Raw genomic sequence first — 18,711 nt, 5'->3', positions numbered from 1 at the left:
GTAAAATGGGTGAAAAATTAAAAAAAAAAAAAAAAAAGAAAGAAAGAAAAGAAGAGAGAAATAAAAAAAACCCTTAGGAAGTGTTACTATTTCTTTCTGTTGTGGTCAGATCAAGAAGTCAAACAAAGCCTTTCATACATCTGTTATAACCTAGTATTGCTTATCGAGGTTGAATTCCATTATGTTTTTCAGGATTTAGACAAATCCATTCCAGCAGAGGATCTGTTCCCACTGAGGTCAATGACAAAACTTCAATGGCAAATCAGATGCCAGACCTGAATCAATACAGGAACCAAGCCCCATTTGCAGGTTATTGAAAGACTTGTGAATTTTCCAGCATACAAATTTCCTGTAGGAACTTTTTTTCTTTCTGCATTTTTTAAAAAATTCTGATCAATTCCTCTTCCCCTTGAAAATTCAGATGCATTTAGTGAAGCGCTGTGCTGAAATGGAGCGTATTTATTGACAATGAAACGAGAGCAGTACACTTCCAAGCAATTTAAAAATAACTTCCTTCGATTAGTTTCAATGCAAGGATGATAGCACAGAGGATTATTTTTCTGTTGTAGTAAATTATTTATGTGAAAGTTGTTTTCCTTTTAACAAGTAAATCTTCCTAGACACAATTGCATTAGGTCTCTTGAATTTCATAATGGGGTTATCAATGAATGCACACAGAGTTTCAAGGTAAGCCTCAAGTGCAGCTATGCTCACGCGGCGTAGAAAATCGACCACCATATCTCCATGGACACAAGTGCTCTTCCACATCCCTTCCCCAGTGGGGGAGAGAAAATCAGAGGCTGCTACTGCAGGATTGGGGTTTTTTTTTCCTGTTTATCACTTGCCCTTTGTGGGAAATAACGTTGGATTAAGCAGTGGCAACACGTTACATACAGCTCTTGCGGTGAGAACAGCACACAAGCCTCGACTGGAGTTCTGTTGCAAGCTGCACCATGCCATGAGCCCTTTGCCAGGAGACTGTCCCCATATAACTCTGCGTCACCACACACCTGGAGACTCTGCCAGGACACGACGGGAGGGGACACAAGGACAAAGAGGGAGAGGAGTGGTCAAACAGCAGGCAGAACCCCACCTCCTGAGTCCCACACCAAACCCCTACCTACAGGCATCCTGGTCCCTCAGGAGATGTCTGTCAGACTCTGCATCAGATATCAGTATGTATGTCCCTGTTTCAGCACTACTGTTTTTTCTGTACAGCAGTGATTTTAATATTCTTCTTTTATTGCCACATGAAAAATATCTTGCCTTCCTTCTGCTGTTCCTTTCATCTTGCTATAGACAAATTGATAATACGGTGGTAACAGCCCCTCACTGGATTTTGGGTTCAGTCCTCTGTAGGTTGTTATGTAGCAGAATATGAGACTGGAAACAGCAGGATCCTCTGCAGGCCAATTTTTCAGATGATGCAAAGTCAGGCATAGTTTATTTTCATATCTTCCCCTGACATCTTTACATGCATGTGAGCTCTCTATGCAGTGCCAGGGATTAACTGAAACCTGTCCAGTTTATATGGCACTTGTACAAGTCCTGCTTCTTGCTACACACAGTAATGTGGCATCACAAGCAAACAGGTATTAGACACAGTAAGCAAGACACTTGTCTAAAGCTGAATGCAAGTGGCCCATTAAAGGGTACGGGGGGAAGAGTGAAGCGCAGACTGGCTACAGGAAATAATGGGAGGATGTGTTTTGACCACGTTTGCTTTAAGAATCAGCTATCACAAAAAATCAGGCTTCTTGATAAGGGAGAGCACTTTCAGACACGTGACCAGTATATAATGATGCTCCTCAGAGATGAGAACAGGATGAAAAAGGCCAGCAAAACACTGGAGTCTGCTCTGAGGACCAGTTTGCCCTCAAAGACAGCCCAACAGTACACGCAAGTAAGGATCATGAGCAAAGGGAAGGAGCTGAGGTCGGCAGTGTCGGGGGAGACCCTCAGCAGGGACCCCCAGCTTCTATGGCTGAGCGATGCCCAGGTGGGAAAACATACGGCAGCCAGGGCCTGCTCTGACTTTCAGATGAACTTTGTGGACACACTGGCTTGTTTTGGTCACTGTTTTCCAACATGTCAACCAAATGTCTTGGTGTCTACTGTGGCAGAATAACCTCCTCTTTCTCTTCCCTAACATTGTCTACCTACCAGTGGGGCTTCAACGTGGCTGGAGAGACACTGATTCTGCCATTTCTCAGGAAGCAGCTGACCTCGTTTGAGGTAGGGATGTGAGGAAACCCTGGGTGGACCCTCAGGCTGTGTTCATGGTGATAGCCCAAATAGTGTCAGCCCCATTCACCGGCATGGTCCATGAAACTCCCTTTCCCCCAGAGCCGCCTGGCAAGGAGCAAGCGGAGGAAGATGCCAGGCGTGCCGCTGCCGGCATGGCTGTGTGAGTAACCGCATCTGAAAGCATGACACCTTATGTGCCAAATGCTACCACTTTGGGAAAAGCAGCTTAGCTGTTTTCCATTGGGAAAATACCTGAGCCCGTTTGCTGTACGGTAGCCTTGGATCTTGCCCTTGTTCTGACTGTGAACAACCATATCTTTTGCCGACCAAGAAAAGCATAGCCCAGCTCTTTTTCTATAGCACTGCTTATAGCTTCCTAAAGTAGGAGGGGAGCGCTGTGTACCTAGTTTACAAGTATAGGAAGGACTACATCAATTAGCTGAATAAGCAGGTATTTATTTCACTTTTGCAGCGTCAATGAACTGAGAAGACAGCCTGAAGCGAGTGCTCTCGCCATTTGCAAAATGTTCTGTATTTTCTATCCTAAGGTACTCAGTTCAGAAATATTTGAAACAGGACCATATTTTCTAGGAGAGAATATCTTTAACATCAAAGAAGATTTAATGATCACCCATAAATAGCAAGTTAATAAGAATTAAGCCAGACATCGGACAGTGTTTGTCTACAAACGATGCTCTCTCCACAGGGCTCGTGAGGAAGAGGAGTGTTTCAGTGGCAGGCAGAGCTCCTCTCGCTCACCTTCCCACTGACATTGCCATGCGGTGATGCTCAGGATGCCGCTCCAGCAGCGCGGGGAGGAGCGCGGGGAGCAGCACCTGGCCCCCGGGGGGGCTGTGTCGCAGTGCCACTGACCTCTGGCTCTGCTGCGCCGAAAGCTGTGATTCTGAGTGAATTTCCAGATCTGAGCTTTTCTCAAGAACTGGGGTGTTCGGTGAACTCTCTAAACTGCCAACACAATATATATGTCTATCAAAAATATTGGCTTGATAAAAGTAGACGGTGATATACACTGCCCACAAGTGCTTCTCCTGATTTGCCCTTGAGAATTTAAACTTTCACTCTTGCGAGTCTAACTCTTCTGGAGGCAATCACAGTTTGCATCTTTAAACTTTGAATGGAGTATTTTGAGACTTCTTTCCTTTTTCTGTTCAAATACCAGCCAGAAAATACTTTCAGTACATTTATTTACACTAGTTTAATCTCTTATGCAGCTATGTCTATCTTCTATTTTTTGATCTTCTGAAAGCATATCCTCATTTTCAACGTTGGTTCAAAGCTGATTACAAAAGAAAAAAATAATAAATTAAGCAAACTAAAAGGAAAACAGAATTAAATAAAACAAATGGCAGAAAACAAATTAACATATTATACATGTTCTATTGTGGTTTTATAATAAAAATGTTAACACAATTAAACAAATTACTTTCTGCCATTCATAGCGGTTCTTGTAATGAGATGATGTGTTAGGGCAAGAGAGAAGTTCTGAAATTTGGCTTTTTAATTACCTAAGCACAAAGTTTAGGAGCTGCAGAAGAACAAATGAGATCCTTGTAGTTTCTGGATTGTGTAAGTCATGACTTGGAGAAATGTTCTGTTTTCTTTCCTGAAGAAAAACAACAAATAATTATTAATATATCACAGAACAACAAGAATTAGTGAAGTGTGTTGTACAAATAGTTGCTGCTCTTTCTATGCTATTTTTTCAGCAGCATCTGCCAAAGAGTCTGCACTTTTGATGGAACTGATCTAAATTACAGATGGGCCAAAACTGCTTTTCGGGGTCAAATTTGACCCGATTTTAAAAGGCTTCTTATTGATTGAAAGTGGATCTGAAATCAGGCAGAGCTAGACGAGGCCCAGTTATCAGCAGATCCCATTATGCCGAGCGGAGGGAGTTACAGCCGGAGCTCTGCGTGGCCCCTGCAAGTTAAGCATATGCTTTAGTGCTTTGTAGGACTCGTGCCAGAGATCTCCATCCTTTACAAGATGGAGTTACCAAGCTGATGGACATACTCCAAAACAGGGCTCCGTAGCAGAAAAAGCAGCAGATGAAAAACCTTAACTGAAGGCTTCTTTTCTCCTGAATGGCCAAGAACAGAGGGGTCCTCTCAAAAGCACCCATGATTAAGATAAAGGGGATTACAGCACTGTCACTCAGAGCAGCCACATGCAGTGCATCCTTTCTAACCTAAGAGAAAAGAGATTCGAAATGCTGATAGACCTTACTAATAGATACAGCCTGCAAATAGACTGTTGCAGGAAAAAAAGCTTCTCTTACAACAGCCGTGGCTGCTATACTTTACAAGCTAAGAATGTGTAAAGGTAGCCAAATCTTTCCGAGGAGAAAAAAATTGGATATGAACAAGCAAGCAACCATAGATTGTTTCAAAATTAGGAGTGCTGGATGCACGAGAGCTCGGGGGTGATGAAGAGGACACATACAGACAATGCCAGCTCAGCCTTAGAAATCCTTGTAACAGATTCTGATTTGCTCTTCTCTCCCGCTTTCATTTTTCTCCTGTCTTGGGTGAAGGGTTTGTGTTTAATAACATAATTTGCATCAGTGTGTCCCAACTGACCAAGGTACTAGGGCTGGGAGAGATTAGCATGGTAATCTCATTCTGATGGATAAAATTAGCAAAGATATTCCCCTGAATGGAGAGCTGCCATTGGCGAGCTGCCGTGCTTAGAATCAATTACTAAATTACTTTGAGCTCTAAGTCGACAGTAACAGAAAAAAATTGGCATCGACCGAAGTGAAATAAGATAAAAAATATGCGATCATTAAATCTCTCGCTACTATTCGCGAATGTGACTCACAAGAACTGCACAAAAAATAAGGCAGAATTTAATTTTTAACAGTGGTCCCTGTCATCGTTTCAACCAGAGCTGCTCAGTGCATGGAAGCGCAGCTCAACCTTGCTATCTGGCTGCTCGGAGGAAGAGCTGGGCTGCTCACAGCTCCCACCCTGTGCTGAGCAGGGGACATCATGGGGACCGAAAGCCAGAAGTCTGGCTTCTGTATGTGCAAGCGGAGCACGATAGAGAAAGGCTTTGCCAAGGCATAAAGCCTTCCTTCACGCTGTAATTATCTGCTCTCTGTGTAAGCGTATCATATGCACTTAATGCTTTGCGAGCGTAGAGAAGGGTAGGTCCCTGCCCCAGAGAAGGCACAATCTGGAGGCTTTTCTGTGTGTACGCACACATTGTACAAAACTCACAGTAGTGAGTAAAGCCCCATGTGTTCACCTTGCTTGCTCTGGCACACCAAAAAAAAAAAAAAAAACCAAGAAAAAATTCTATTATTACTGCAAAAGGTAGTAAGACCAACATCATGCTATTTATAGCATAGTCAGGGTTTGCCCAGGCTTAAACATGGCTAAAATCTCTGAACTTCACTGTACACAGACCTTCATATTTGACACGCTGGGCAAGGCAGAAGTGCTCTGCAGTGACGGAGATGGTCAGAAGGACCAGCATTTGCATTATTATGGCTGAGCTTTTGGAATTATCTACAAACTTCAGACTGCCAGTTTTTGACTGCCCCACTTGAGAGCAATGGCACACAGGTCTGGCTTTCAGAAAATGCCAGACTTTTGAAGCTTCTCCAGTTGAACACGTACACCTAGAGACCTCTTAGATCACTAGCTGCTTCTACAGACCTTCCAGACTAAAGTCACAGAATCTGTAGATAAATACTCAGTTCATCTTTTCTGGAACAGAGAAAATGTGAAAGAGAAAAACAAAATGAAACATTACCATGTTACCCAGAATGCAGGACATGGGACATCCTAGCTTCAAATATTACCCACTACCTTAGCTACAGTTATGAAAAAAATGGGCTTCAGAATGAAAAATATCCAAGTAACAGACAATCAGTAGGATAGCAGGGATGTAGAAAAAAGAAACGTGAAAGAACCTTTTATCAGCTTTAAACATCGGGAATCACAGTAGCATAAGTAATTGATAATATTATTAGCACAGTATACATATCAGCTGTCGGGATATTATGAGGACTGAATCCAATCTCTGTTGAGGGAGTCAGGGTCAACATCATTAACTATAGATCCTGTCCTGGTTTACATATAGAGCCCTCAGGCCAAGTGTCTGCCAGATACATCTCTATAGATGTGCATAGCTATAGGACATACAGGGGGCTAATCACACACATCAGTAATAGACAACAAGCTTTTGTTTATCTGAAGGTTTACTGGAATTAACTGATTAGTGTCAACTTGACACAATAACTTTTGTCTACAATGTAGTAGATCATTTTGATGTTTTTATTGATGGACTGTTGTCTAATGTAAATTGTAAGGGTAGTTGAATGAAGTAGAAATCATTTTAGTTAAGCAGAAATTGAAAAAGCCACTAGCAAACATATCTTTAAAATGTCACATTCTGCAGCCTTACAGATGCCATGATAATGATAACAATGATGGCAACAACAGTAAGTAAGGAGAATTTAAAATGGAAATATACACCACCTATTGACAATTTTATCCCTTACATAAATCCTCAGATGATATCCTGATGTTAAAACTAACATAAGATAAACTTGACATAACTCTTTCTGAAAATAAAATTAGTCTAGTAAAAGAAGTAAAATGAAGTAAAATACATTTATTTACCTGAAACCCATAGTGGCCCAATTTAGAATAAAAGTATGAAAAATATTTAAGAAAAAATGCCTGTTGGGGTAAATTAATTCTTGCATAGATTCATAACATTATTTTCTGTTTCTTGTTAGATATAGTCACTTTCTTCCATACTTAATATGGAACACACTGTTGGCTTTCATCTGGTGGGTGTCAAATAGCTTTTATGAACTAGTCCAGGCTTTCTGTTCTCATGGCTTCACAGCATGGTTAGGAGTTCATGGTTTAAAACTACACACGATCATATTCATCTTCTAACATAAATAATGATAGACTCCTTTTCTGGCTCAGCTATTAGATTATTTAGTGCAACTGTTGGACAATCTCCTTTGAAAGTAAGCTCAGGGAATACAGTGATTATGTCGTGAATGCTTCAAATAACAGAAGGATGCTATATGGTCTGCTGCATTTATATGCTGCTATAAATAACAGAAAACTAATTCGCGTTCTTTTATAACTTCAAAATCACCTTCCTTTCCTTTCCAGGCACAAACTATTCTCCCCACAATAGCAAGTCAAAACAATTAGGCTAAGACAAGGGGGATACTGTGTGTCACAAAATGAAGTAATTAAATTTAGGCAGTATTATCAATGATGCCCAGTTCCAACTGTTGAAGCTGCAGTTAGTAACCCCAGTCTGTCCCTCTATCAAAAAGCTATTTATTCTTCATTACTGGCTATCCCTGGGTTATAGGGATTCATTGTCATTGTAGTAACTTATACGAGGAACAGTTAGTGCAGTGATATTATGGAAATAGCCATTTCATAGCTCATGGGCGAAGTAGTATTGAGTCACAGCTTTCCAGCAGTTGTCAGCAATGGTGAAATCTTGTCTGTATTATCACCCTTGAGGATTCATTACATTTGTTTCCTTATAGCAATATAATAGAGAGGGGAATTGTGTCACCAGAGAAAAGAACCCCGTTTTAGAGATCCAGTCCATGCAATTCCTATAGAAGTCTATATGCAAGGTCTGCAAAACTGGGGACAAAACGTGCTGTCCCTTGGGGACACAAAATGCCCAGTTTAGATAAGAAATAGCCAGACCAATGTGGTTCCACTTTGGCCATAGACACAAGTGTAGTTATGGCTCCCTCTTGATCTGTCTCAGAACTAATCCTGCTTCCTAACTGGAGCAGGACAGCATATGTCTGAGAGAATGTACCTTCCAGTACTGAGATTTCAAAAGGTTTTATCTCACATGTCTTTAAATCTGAGGATGTGCAAAGTCACAAGAGCTTATTACATAGAAGGCAATGAAAGCAGATGGATGCTTAGATAGGTTGTGTCATTCTTGGAGAAACACAAATGAAATTAAAACAATTTGTTTTGTGTGATTTCCTACCTAAGAGTGCATTGATGCATCCAAGAAATCACAGCCCTTCTCCAGCAGCATCTGACTTAACAGTTTTCTGGAGATCTTTGCTTCTCCATTCAAAAATGCACAGGTTTGTTAAGCCCTGAGATTTGGTCAGAGTTGGTGGTACTCTACATATTCAAATCTATGTTTGTTTGTACCTGGCAATATGCATTTTCAGCCCAGATTTCTGCCTAGTTACTAGAAAAAATAGCTTGAAATGGGGTTTATTTTAAGGATAGAAAAAAAGGTCTCAGTTTTGGAAAGCAAAATGTTTTGTGTGGTTAACTCTTCAACAGCTAACCAAGTCACTTGACTTGCAGGCAAACAAAACAAGTAATTCTAATCCTGCTTTAAAAAGTAGCTCCTGGGCAAAGGTGCATAACCTTTCTTAAATATTTTGGTTCATTTTAAACAGGATGTTAAAATATCTAGCTATTGATTTTCTGTGGCCCTTATGCGTAGTTATTTGCATTATAAAAGTTCCATTATTATAACATTAAGTCAGAAGCAGCTGATAAGATGTAAACAGAATACAGTGTAATCTATTCTTATGGAGAACCTTTTATAGAATCCATAAAAGAACCTTTTACATGTAGCTATACACTTTCAAACATGATTCTCAATTGTGCCTGGCAGCGCACAGTTAAGTAGAAGTACGAAAAGAAAGAAAAAGACCATTTGTGGTCTATACAATGGCCAGGTACAACACACTACAGTAGTCAGAATGGCAGAGTGACAGCACTTTTCCCAACAGTGCCTCAGAAAGGTGGGTTTGGACTAAATCACTTTTTGTGTGAGGCTCTGATTCCTCCCTGACAGTCCTCAAAGAACAGGGAGGAAGGAGATATTGTGAGTATAAGCGACAATCCAGAGAGATGCTGGAGATCTCTAGAAGACGCAGATGATGCTCTGTCAATGCAGGAATGTGCCTTAAATGTACAACTAAGACAGATACCACATGTATACCTAAAATGCATTTATCAAATTGTAGCTATTTCTATAGTGGAAAGGAGAAATAGGTTTAGAGTTCATGCCATGAGAAGTATGGACATCCTCACCCTGAACTTCAGCACAACATCCCATTTCTACAGCAAATATCCCAGCTTCTTCAGCATCTACAGGGAGAAGGTAGCATTTGGGTTTTAAGCTCTCATATGAGAGAGAATTTGTTTTTCCACAAATGCTTCCTCCTCAGACCAATTTTTAATATGGTGTGGCCTCAACAGGTATCACAAGGTCTTCCATAGGTTTTCATCCCTTTAGCAACTTGTTCTTTGTTCCATCCTCTGCTGCTTGTTGTTTCTTCCTCTCTGCATACATGTTTTCCAGGAGATGTTTGAGCACACAGGTCTCTCCTGCATACATTTCTTCTGTTTTAACTTTTTCTCCAGAATGACTTTTGCCAGCTCTTTTCCCATTTCACCAACAGCGTAGTTCTCGACAGCTAAAAGGTGTGTATTCTTACTGTTGAGTACCTTGGGTCCAAATACCACCTAGGAGTCTTCTTGCACCTTCTTCTGTCATCCTGCTAGAGCACCGAAAAAAGACGAGATATGCCATAGTGGAAGATACTTCTTCCTATTTGTCACTGGGCTCACTGTGTAGAAGCAATACAAGGTAACTTTGTGCCCAGTATAAACATCCCTAGTGCAAAAGTTCAGCACACTGAATAATATGAAATACATAGGTAATATCTCATTCAAATATGAAGCAGTTAACCTGATGGCAAAATATTCTGTAATCAGTAAGACCAAAGGATAACTCTAAGTCAAAATATTTTATAACACATTGCCCCACAATTCTGTATTCAATAGCAATCTTAAATTAGAATAACAAATAAGAAGAGAAGCATCAAAATTGCAAGTAATTAGGAGTTTAAAAAACTACTTTGTCATTACGATTAAATGATTTTTTGGGTTGGTGTAAATAGAGAAGTAATCCTGAGAGATATGTTTTGTATCTCAATGTAATATAAAGGCTGCATATTATACAAAATGAGGAGGAACAAAAAATTTTGCTCATCCCTGGATTATAATTGCTTTATCTTGCCAAAATTTCTCATTGGGTCAAATACAAAGACCTTCATTCAGTAGTTAACAAGGCTTTCTTCAAGCACATTCCTCTTGGCCTCATCATTTTCTCTACAATTTTCACAGTCTTACAGGCAAATCACAGCTGTCCAATAGCACAATTCAACTGTCATGATACACTATTAGATATACATTATATGCCTTTGTAGGTATGGGGGGGGTGCGTGCATATGGTATAATGACGTGCAAAATGCAGAATATATATTGTTTAAAATATAAGATGAAAATGCTATTTCAATCACTGCTAATTTGCATTTCATATTCCCAAAACATCATAATACTATTATAAGGTATTGATCCAAGCATGACCATTTGATTTCACGTCAATACTAATATGACTTTTCAGTGATCTGTTGACATGTGGGATTTTCGGAGTGAAATACATACATACCAACATCCAACTATTTTCACTAGTAAAACTGGATTCAGCTGTTGTGTATAAAAAGCTGTTGGCAAAAATGTAGATCACCCTGTCCCAAAAGTTGAACTTAGATTTTACTGGTAGACTTAGATTTTTATTCTTACTGCTTTCCCAAAACTCTTTCTTTTACCTCTTTGATATAGTGGTGTCTTTCTGATACTGTTTGTTGTCTGGAGCCATGTTCAGTATCCTAAGCATAAAGCACAGGTAGCAGAAGTGGTTATGCCATTTAGGTGCAAAAGTCCCTTAAAATCTCATTCCTGTCCTCATTGTGGTTGTTCAGGACCTGACATAAAGAATTCTGGAGTAACAGCCTTCTACCGAGACTAAATTATGTAAATAATACAGTTTATTACAAAACAGTTCTTGCTTTGCTGATTTTGCATACAGATGCCAAAATCATAGGGGTCCGACACCCCCATTTCTTCTCTCCCACTAGATAGACATACAGGATGATACTCAAATAGCCTGTCATCTTCTCAACACTGCTGATGTACTTACTTCTTCCTACTAAATCTCTGTTTTCAACATTACCCAAAAGTTTCAGCCAACACCATTATGTTGATTTTTCCTGGTGGTTACCAATTTGAAATCTACCCCAGTGGTCAGGGATAATTACCCACTTTTGCTGCAGATATCCAGATGGTCATCCCCTTCCCCATCTGTACACACACACGTACATATCGGAGCCAACACAGCTTCTGCTAAAGACAACAGCGACACCGCCATTGATTTACTTGGAGCAGACTTGGATCTTACTGGCATGGAAAGCCTGAGGGGGAGGACGTAGCCTGTCTGGGAAGAGTGCTATGTGCTGATGATACCCAGTTACTTCAGTGTCACTGAAATCAGCACATAGAACACAATTGCTTTTCTGACTATCTATGGGGCCTGAGCAAAAACTAGCCAAAAGTGGATTTGTCACAGATTCATCCCAAAATGAGCCATCCCAGTTTCCTCACAGAAGCCAAGGGACCCAAGGAACAGCCAGAGATTGTCACGTGCCTCAGGTGAGATATGCTTCTTTCCCATCATCTGCCAAGACCTGAAAATGTTTCACAACCTCAAAATCCAGCTACAGCCATCACTGCTTCTGGATCATGGGGTCAATGCCAGAGGCTCTTCCATCTTTCATTATGTATGACAGAGCTGTGACTCTTCTTTCCCACACCAAGTTATAGTTCACGTTGAAGACTACCAAGAAGCTGAAGTAATGGTGGGGAAGCCAGTCCCTTTGTGGGACAGGTCAATACGGTCACAACATTCACCTTCAGTTCCAGGCACCATTTCCCTTTACGCTTTCAGATGGAGTCCACGTTGCAGGAAAATAAATCCCTGAGAACTTCAGGCTCATTGGGCTTCAGAACTTCCTCCCGGCCCCAGTGGCCTTCTAAACCAAACCTGCTAAATGGGAAAGAATAAAAGCAAGAGTAAATGCGATGAGTTTTCATTACAGAGGAACAGCATCTCCCCCTACACACCCAGCCACAACACAATTACTAGGTAAAAACTTCATGGGGACTCCAGAGCCTACTCAGCAGGGGACAAACTCTAATGGCTGATCCAAAGTAATTTAAATTACATTGTGAGTTAGTTAGAGCCCTATCATCTCCTGTTTGGTTCTCTGGATAGACTGTGTATAAACACAATGCTTATTAGTGTATGTCCTACCATCTACTTTCACACATCCCTTTCTTTACTTTTGAAGATATCAGCATATTTCAGTATACAATTACAGAATCTGAAAACTCAATTAATGTGCTATTTACATGAGTATTAACTAGAACAATGCCTATAAATGCATTAGAAAAAAAATCTTCTTACAGATTGCAAATAAACTTTTAAGAACTGACCCAGTGCCAATCCTTTCAGCGCCTGTCTGGATACAGGCAATTATTTTAGTTAATGGCACAGCACAAGGTCCCAGAGTACACGCATAAACCCACATTTTCCATGAGAGATTCAAGCAGGGATTACATAAAAGGTTTCAGTAAAAACTGCAGTCTTGTTCTCATCTGAAGCTATTACCCATTCATATTCTCTATGAATGTAAACAGATAATTTACCTTTAATTTAAGGCCCCCTCACATCAAACATAATCAGCTTAAGGAAGATATGTGATCAGCATAAAAAAATGTATTTTACATCTTACATCTGCTTTTCATACAAGTTCAGCTCTGCCTCCTGTTGTCTCCAACAAATGGAAACTTCTATACTGCCTTCCCTCTTCAGCCAACACTTGCCAGGTATTTTCACTCACTGTTTCTGAAATCCTAATAGAGGGAGTCTGGGTTTGACCATTGAAGTCTGAATGTCCCACCAACACCCTTCCTGCACTCTCTTAGCAAAAGATGGACCTTATATAACTTGAGTTTCAATGAAGGAGCCTGTGAACTCATTTTGACTGCAATAAAATGAAAAGACTGTTGATTAACAGGAAGGCATCGGTGTACTTTCCAGGTTAGCACTTGGGGCTGACTAGTAGTAATTTGATTGATTGATTGATTGATTGATTTGAATAATTTTTACTGGGGGGCTAAAAAAGACCAGCTGCCAGTATTATGCTGCTTCTGCATAGGGGCCCAGGACCATCCGACAGGAATAATTTGCAAATTGGAGTGCTACTTAAAAAAAAGCAGAGCAAACGCAGCCAAGTTTTGATAAGTTGCCTTATAGAAATAATATAGCTCAGAGAATCCAAACAAGCAGAGGAGCCACAGAGCACTGTAACCAGGGCTGGATCTACTGTGAAGACACCCCAGCCAAGAGCAGTGATCTAGCTGTGGCCCCAGTAACAACAGCTGATATGTACCCAGGGGCTGTTAGTAGCAATGGAGCTCTGACTTTTAACCTGAGCAAACTCTCTGTATTTGAATCACTAAGGAAAAGGTCCCAGCCCATTTGACTAGGTGTTTCTTGCTCATCCTTTACGACTAATTACCATTAGTCTCTAAGGCATGCAGCATTGCTCCGACCTGTTGCTTCTGACAGCCCAACAGGGCACATTACAGTTTTATGTGAGAGCTGCTGTATACCTCAGCAGAGCCAATACAGAGACCTTTGATTAAACAGCTTAACACTATTTCCTTCTGCTAACCCATTCCCTTGTGCGGGAGCTGGAAGTACCTTGCCTGAAGGCACAGCACATCCTTACAGGCAGGAATTCAGGATTCTCAAACCCTGCCTCCCTCACTAGCTACTTATTCTGAGAAAAGAGGCCTTTTTAACTTTTCTGTGACCTCTTGACTTAGACATCGTTATCGTTCACTGTGGGAAGAGCATACCTTTCCATCCTTCTTACTGTCTTTTTAAACCTCATTGGATTAATTGACACAAACAGGCATAGAAACATAAAATTGCTGTAATTGGGTCAGGCCATAGGTCTGATAGTGGCCAGTCATGATTGCTTAGAGAAAGAACAGAAGCAGGGCACAAACAGAAGGACCCTTCCCTTGGCAAATCTCCTCTTCTACCAGCAGTTTCAAGGCCATCAGAGAGCTGGAGTTTGTAAGCCAAAGCATCACCTTATGATGCAAATACCAAAATACCAAATAACGGCAAATACCAAAGCCCTGATTTTTTTGAACTCATAAGCATGCTTTTCATTAAACAACACAAATATGCATCTGCAATTGTATATGACATAGATCCTTATGTATGAGTCATCAATGTGCTTTGCTGTGCGTCTGTACTTGCAAGAAGATAGATGGACTGGCACTTTTTGGCCATAATAAGCATACAAAGCACATTTTTTTCTATCAACAAGACTTCCTTAATTCTCTTTTAAGCTATTTTCACTGCACTCTCTCTCCCCCATCCTACTCTGCGCATTTTATGAGGGGCCTCTCAATTTCTGTGATCCAATCTTCTGGTTCCTCAGCCCCATTACTAACAAAGGCGTCACACTCATACTCCATACCTTTGTAACTAGGTTAAGGATCAGCTTGCACAGGCAAGCTGCAGTCCCGCAGGCTATTCAACACTAAGGCCCTAATCTACACTCTGCTGAAATCATAGTCTTTAAAAGGTTCAGTAGGTTTTGACCAACTTCATCAAGCTTAGAGGCAAGGCCCTATAAGAGGCATTACTAAATCTGCCCCAGTGCACAGCACATTACACTCTGTAACTTGCTATTTTTGCAATACAGCACATTTTTTCTACAATTTGAAATGCAATTCAGTCCTACTATTTCTGCTGTGTGCTGCTCTGCAAAGGCCATCAAGTATCCCTAGATCAAAAAGTGCTAGGGCTTAAAAAAAAAAAGGCCTGATATTCAATGATATTCAATATTGATATTTATATAACTGGGAAAAGCATTGCTTACAAACAGAAGGTAAAGACTATACCATTTGAAACGTTTGGGGCGCTTTTTTTCTTGCTGTCATGTAGGTTGGTGCAGGTAAAGACTCTGCTGGGTGCAGCTGAATGGACAAGAACAGCTTTGCTACATGTTTCTGCTTTACCAAACATGCCCAAACTTAAACCTGTGGTCTATTTATTTATTTATTTATTTATTTACTTATTATTAATGGGACCAGAATAGGACAGTTCATAAGGCAAGCAACAGCCAGGCCTCCTAACTTTTGGGTTTATGAACCTCCCTATATTTATTTTATCAAGGAACAAAGAAAAGAAGTGTCCAGATTTGGGCCTCTCTGGCTAGCCGGTGCCAGGAGCGTGCTTAGGAGCTGCGGGAAGGCATCTCTGCCAGTGCCTGAGTGGCAGCGGTGCCCTGCTGACCGCTCTCCTTTGCTCGTAATGACGGAAAGCTTTGACCCGGCCACATTTCTGCTTCTGGAGGGAAAAGCAAAGCCTTCTCTTAGGGCTATTTCATCTCCCAGGACCCTTGTGCTGCCCCGGCTGTACTAGCAGCTGTCCCACGAGCATTTCTGCCTTTCACATCCTCTTTCCCTGCTTACACAGTCTACAGCTAGTATTTTCCTTCTCTCTCTCTCTTTTTTTTTTTTTTAATCGCAGAAAGGCCTCCCCGCCTAATCTAATTCCCGCTCCTTTGTCACAAGCAGATGTCACTTTTACATCTGTGCGTCTGCTCAAGCGCCCCGTCTCCTCCAGCCCAGCAGATGTTGCCGCCGCCGAGGCAGCAGCAGCGGCTGGGGGGGGAAAGCAAAGCGCAGATCCCTCTGCTGGCGGCCGCCTGAACGCCACGGCCGCCCCGGGAAAGGGACGGAGGAAAACAGCGGCATCATTATTATTATTATCATCGTCGTCGTCGTTGTTGTTGCTATTATTGTTGTTATTGTTATTATTATTGCCAATCCCCTCCCATCCCAAGTGATCCCGCAGCAGCAGGAGCGGCCCAGAGCGCATCCGGCCGCCCGGCATCCCGAGTTAAGAGGCGCGGAGAGGCGCGGAGAGGGAGGGAGGCCGCCCCGCTGCGCGAAGGGCCCTCCTCGGCCGGGGAACCGCGGAGCAGGCGGCGCCGGGCCCCGCTTGTTTGCGCGCAGGGCCGCGGAGCCCAGCCCGCGCAGCCACCGGGAGCGGGGCAGCAGAAAGAACAACAAAAAAAGGGGATTCCCCCACCCACACACACATTTTGGCCGGGGGACAGCCGACACGTGTCACCGGCCCCTCGGGTCCCTTCGCACCGGTGCGGCTCCGCAGGCAGGGAAGGGCCGGGCTCCGCGGCCGCGCTGATCTGCGCGCCCCGTCCTGCCCGGGGCCCGCCTGGCGAGGAACCGGCCGCGGCGCGGTGGGATGGATGCACTGGCGGCCCCCTCGGAATAAAGCGACGCAAAAGAAAGCCTCGCCGTTATTTAGTATTTTATTCGGACGGGTGGGACCGCGTGTAGCCCGCGGAACGGCGGTGGGGCCGGAGCGGGGCCGGAGGGGCCCGGGAGGCTCTTTCCCATGGCCGGCTGCGGCCGCACAAAGGCGCGCTGTTCCCTGTTTTGTTTCCCGGCCTCCGAGCATTCCTCCGGCAGCCCCGGGGGGAGCGGACCGGGCCCCTCTCGACGGCGAACGAGAGGAAAGAAAAGTGGCTTTTACGCGCCCGGCGTGGTTTTCTCCGGCCCCCGCCGGCAGGCCAGCACCCAGCCCCGCCGCTCCGCCCGCCGCCGCGCATCCCGCGCACCCCGCGCATCCTCCGCGCCCCGCGCTGCCCGGCTGGGCCGGAGTTTGCGACCGAGACAAAAGGGCTCTTTCGGAAGGGGGGAAAAAAAAAAAAAAAGAGGGGGGTGAAGCAACCGGGAGGCTCTAATTCTATTTGTGTCGCCTGGAAATCAGAAGGGGTTTTTCCACACTTCGCCTTGATTCGATTATTCCTTGGAGATGGTTTCTCTGCCCCCAGCCAGACGCGTGGGGGAAGGCCGCCGAGGCAGTTGGCCTATAGCGGCAATAATCGAATTACCCATTTGCTACAACTTTTTCGGCAGAGCCGCTCGCGTGTAGAAAGAACAACTGGAGCCCAAACCCCGCGGAGGGGGAGCCGGGGAGGGGGCGAACCCACCCCCCCACCCCCCTCCCCCGGCAAAACCAACCCCCGCGGGCAGTGCGGAGCCGGGCACGCCGGGGACAGCGGGGCACACGGGGTGGGAGGCGGGGGAGGCCCGGGGGCAAGTGCCGAGGTGGGCACGGCCGGTGCCGAGCGGTCCCGCAGCCCCGACGGCGGCCCCGCTTCCCCGGACGCGGGCGGGAGGCAGCGCGGTGCCGCGGCCGGGAAAGAAACGCAGCACAAAAGGTGCCCCCGGAGGAAATGCACTCGGAAATTTTTTTTTTCTTTTTTTTTTAAATGCCCTGTGTTGTTTGAGAGGGGGCGAGGCAGCTCCCTGCCCCAAACGCGTATTCATATTCATGAGAGCGCGGGTAAATAAAGACAAATCCCCGCTGTAGTAACACTTAGATTCACATCATTCTTTGGTGCCCTTTAGATTTGGGGGACGGAAGACAGATGTTTGCAGCGCTTTTCTCCTCTTGTCTGGTGATCATAAAGGGAGAACCATTTAGAGCTCGCAATTTGTTTCCACCCTCGCACTAAAACCATGTTCACATTTATTTTCATTTCGCCGGTGCACAAAAAGTGTCCACGGGCCACCGAAGGCCGTTCTTTATCAAATACACATTGTACAACATGCAACCGCAATAAAACTATCAGACCTCGCCATAAAACTATCACCCGGCTCCTCAGCGGCTCAAGAATCTTCTGCTTTGTTTTATTACCCACCGGTAACTCACAGTGACATGCCCCCCAAAATAAAACCTCAGTCGTCGGTGTAATTAAGTACCGCTTCAGAGCATTTTTAATGTGTAATAAACCAGTGCGAAGCGCGGGAGCCTGTAGATTCCCCGTGCTCAACCGCTAGCCTTGAATTAAACTACTTAGCTTGGCAAATACTGCGCGAGCTTAAATGCCCCTATAAAGACTTTATGAGTTTGTTACTTTAATTGCCGACTTGTTACAGAGCACATAAAGGGGGTAATGAATGTAATAAAACTAATTATCCGCACATTTAAATCATATAAAATATCCACTGTTTGTTTACACAACAGTGAGATTCCGCTCAGCATTTCCTCCGCTGCCCACCGAGAGGAGACATTTAATGAAATACGACTAACGAAATGAAAATTACATCATCGGCAAGAAAACTCCGCGAAGAGCCCTGGCGCTCCCCTGCCCCTCTCCGCGGGCGGCGGCAGCAGCGCGGAGCCTGCGCGGGTGCGGAGCAGCCCGCGGCAAGAGGCGGGTCGCGGCTCCCGCGGCCGGCGGAGAAAAACGCCGGACCCGAGGGCGATCGTCCTTCGCCAGCTCCGGAAATTTTGCATGTCTCACGTCGTGTTTGGAAACGGGTTTCCCGAACCCCCCCGTCTCGACCGCGTATTTTAAGTGTGGTGTGGGTTTGTATCCCCTCCACCCCCGGTCTCTCCCGCAGGAAGAAAAAGTAGGTGCAAAATTGAATG

Source organism: Aquila chrysaetos, chromosome 1 (assembly GCF_900496995.4).
Source record: "Aquila chrysaetos chrysaetos chromosome 1, bAquChr1.4, whole genome shotgun sequence".
Taxonomy (NCBI): domain Eukaryota; kingdom Metazoa; phylum Chordata; class Aves; order Accipitriformes; family Accipitridae; genus Aquila; species Aquila chrysaetos.
This window is presented reverse-complemented; position numbering follows the sequence as displayed.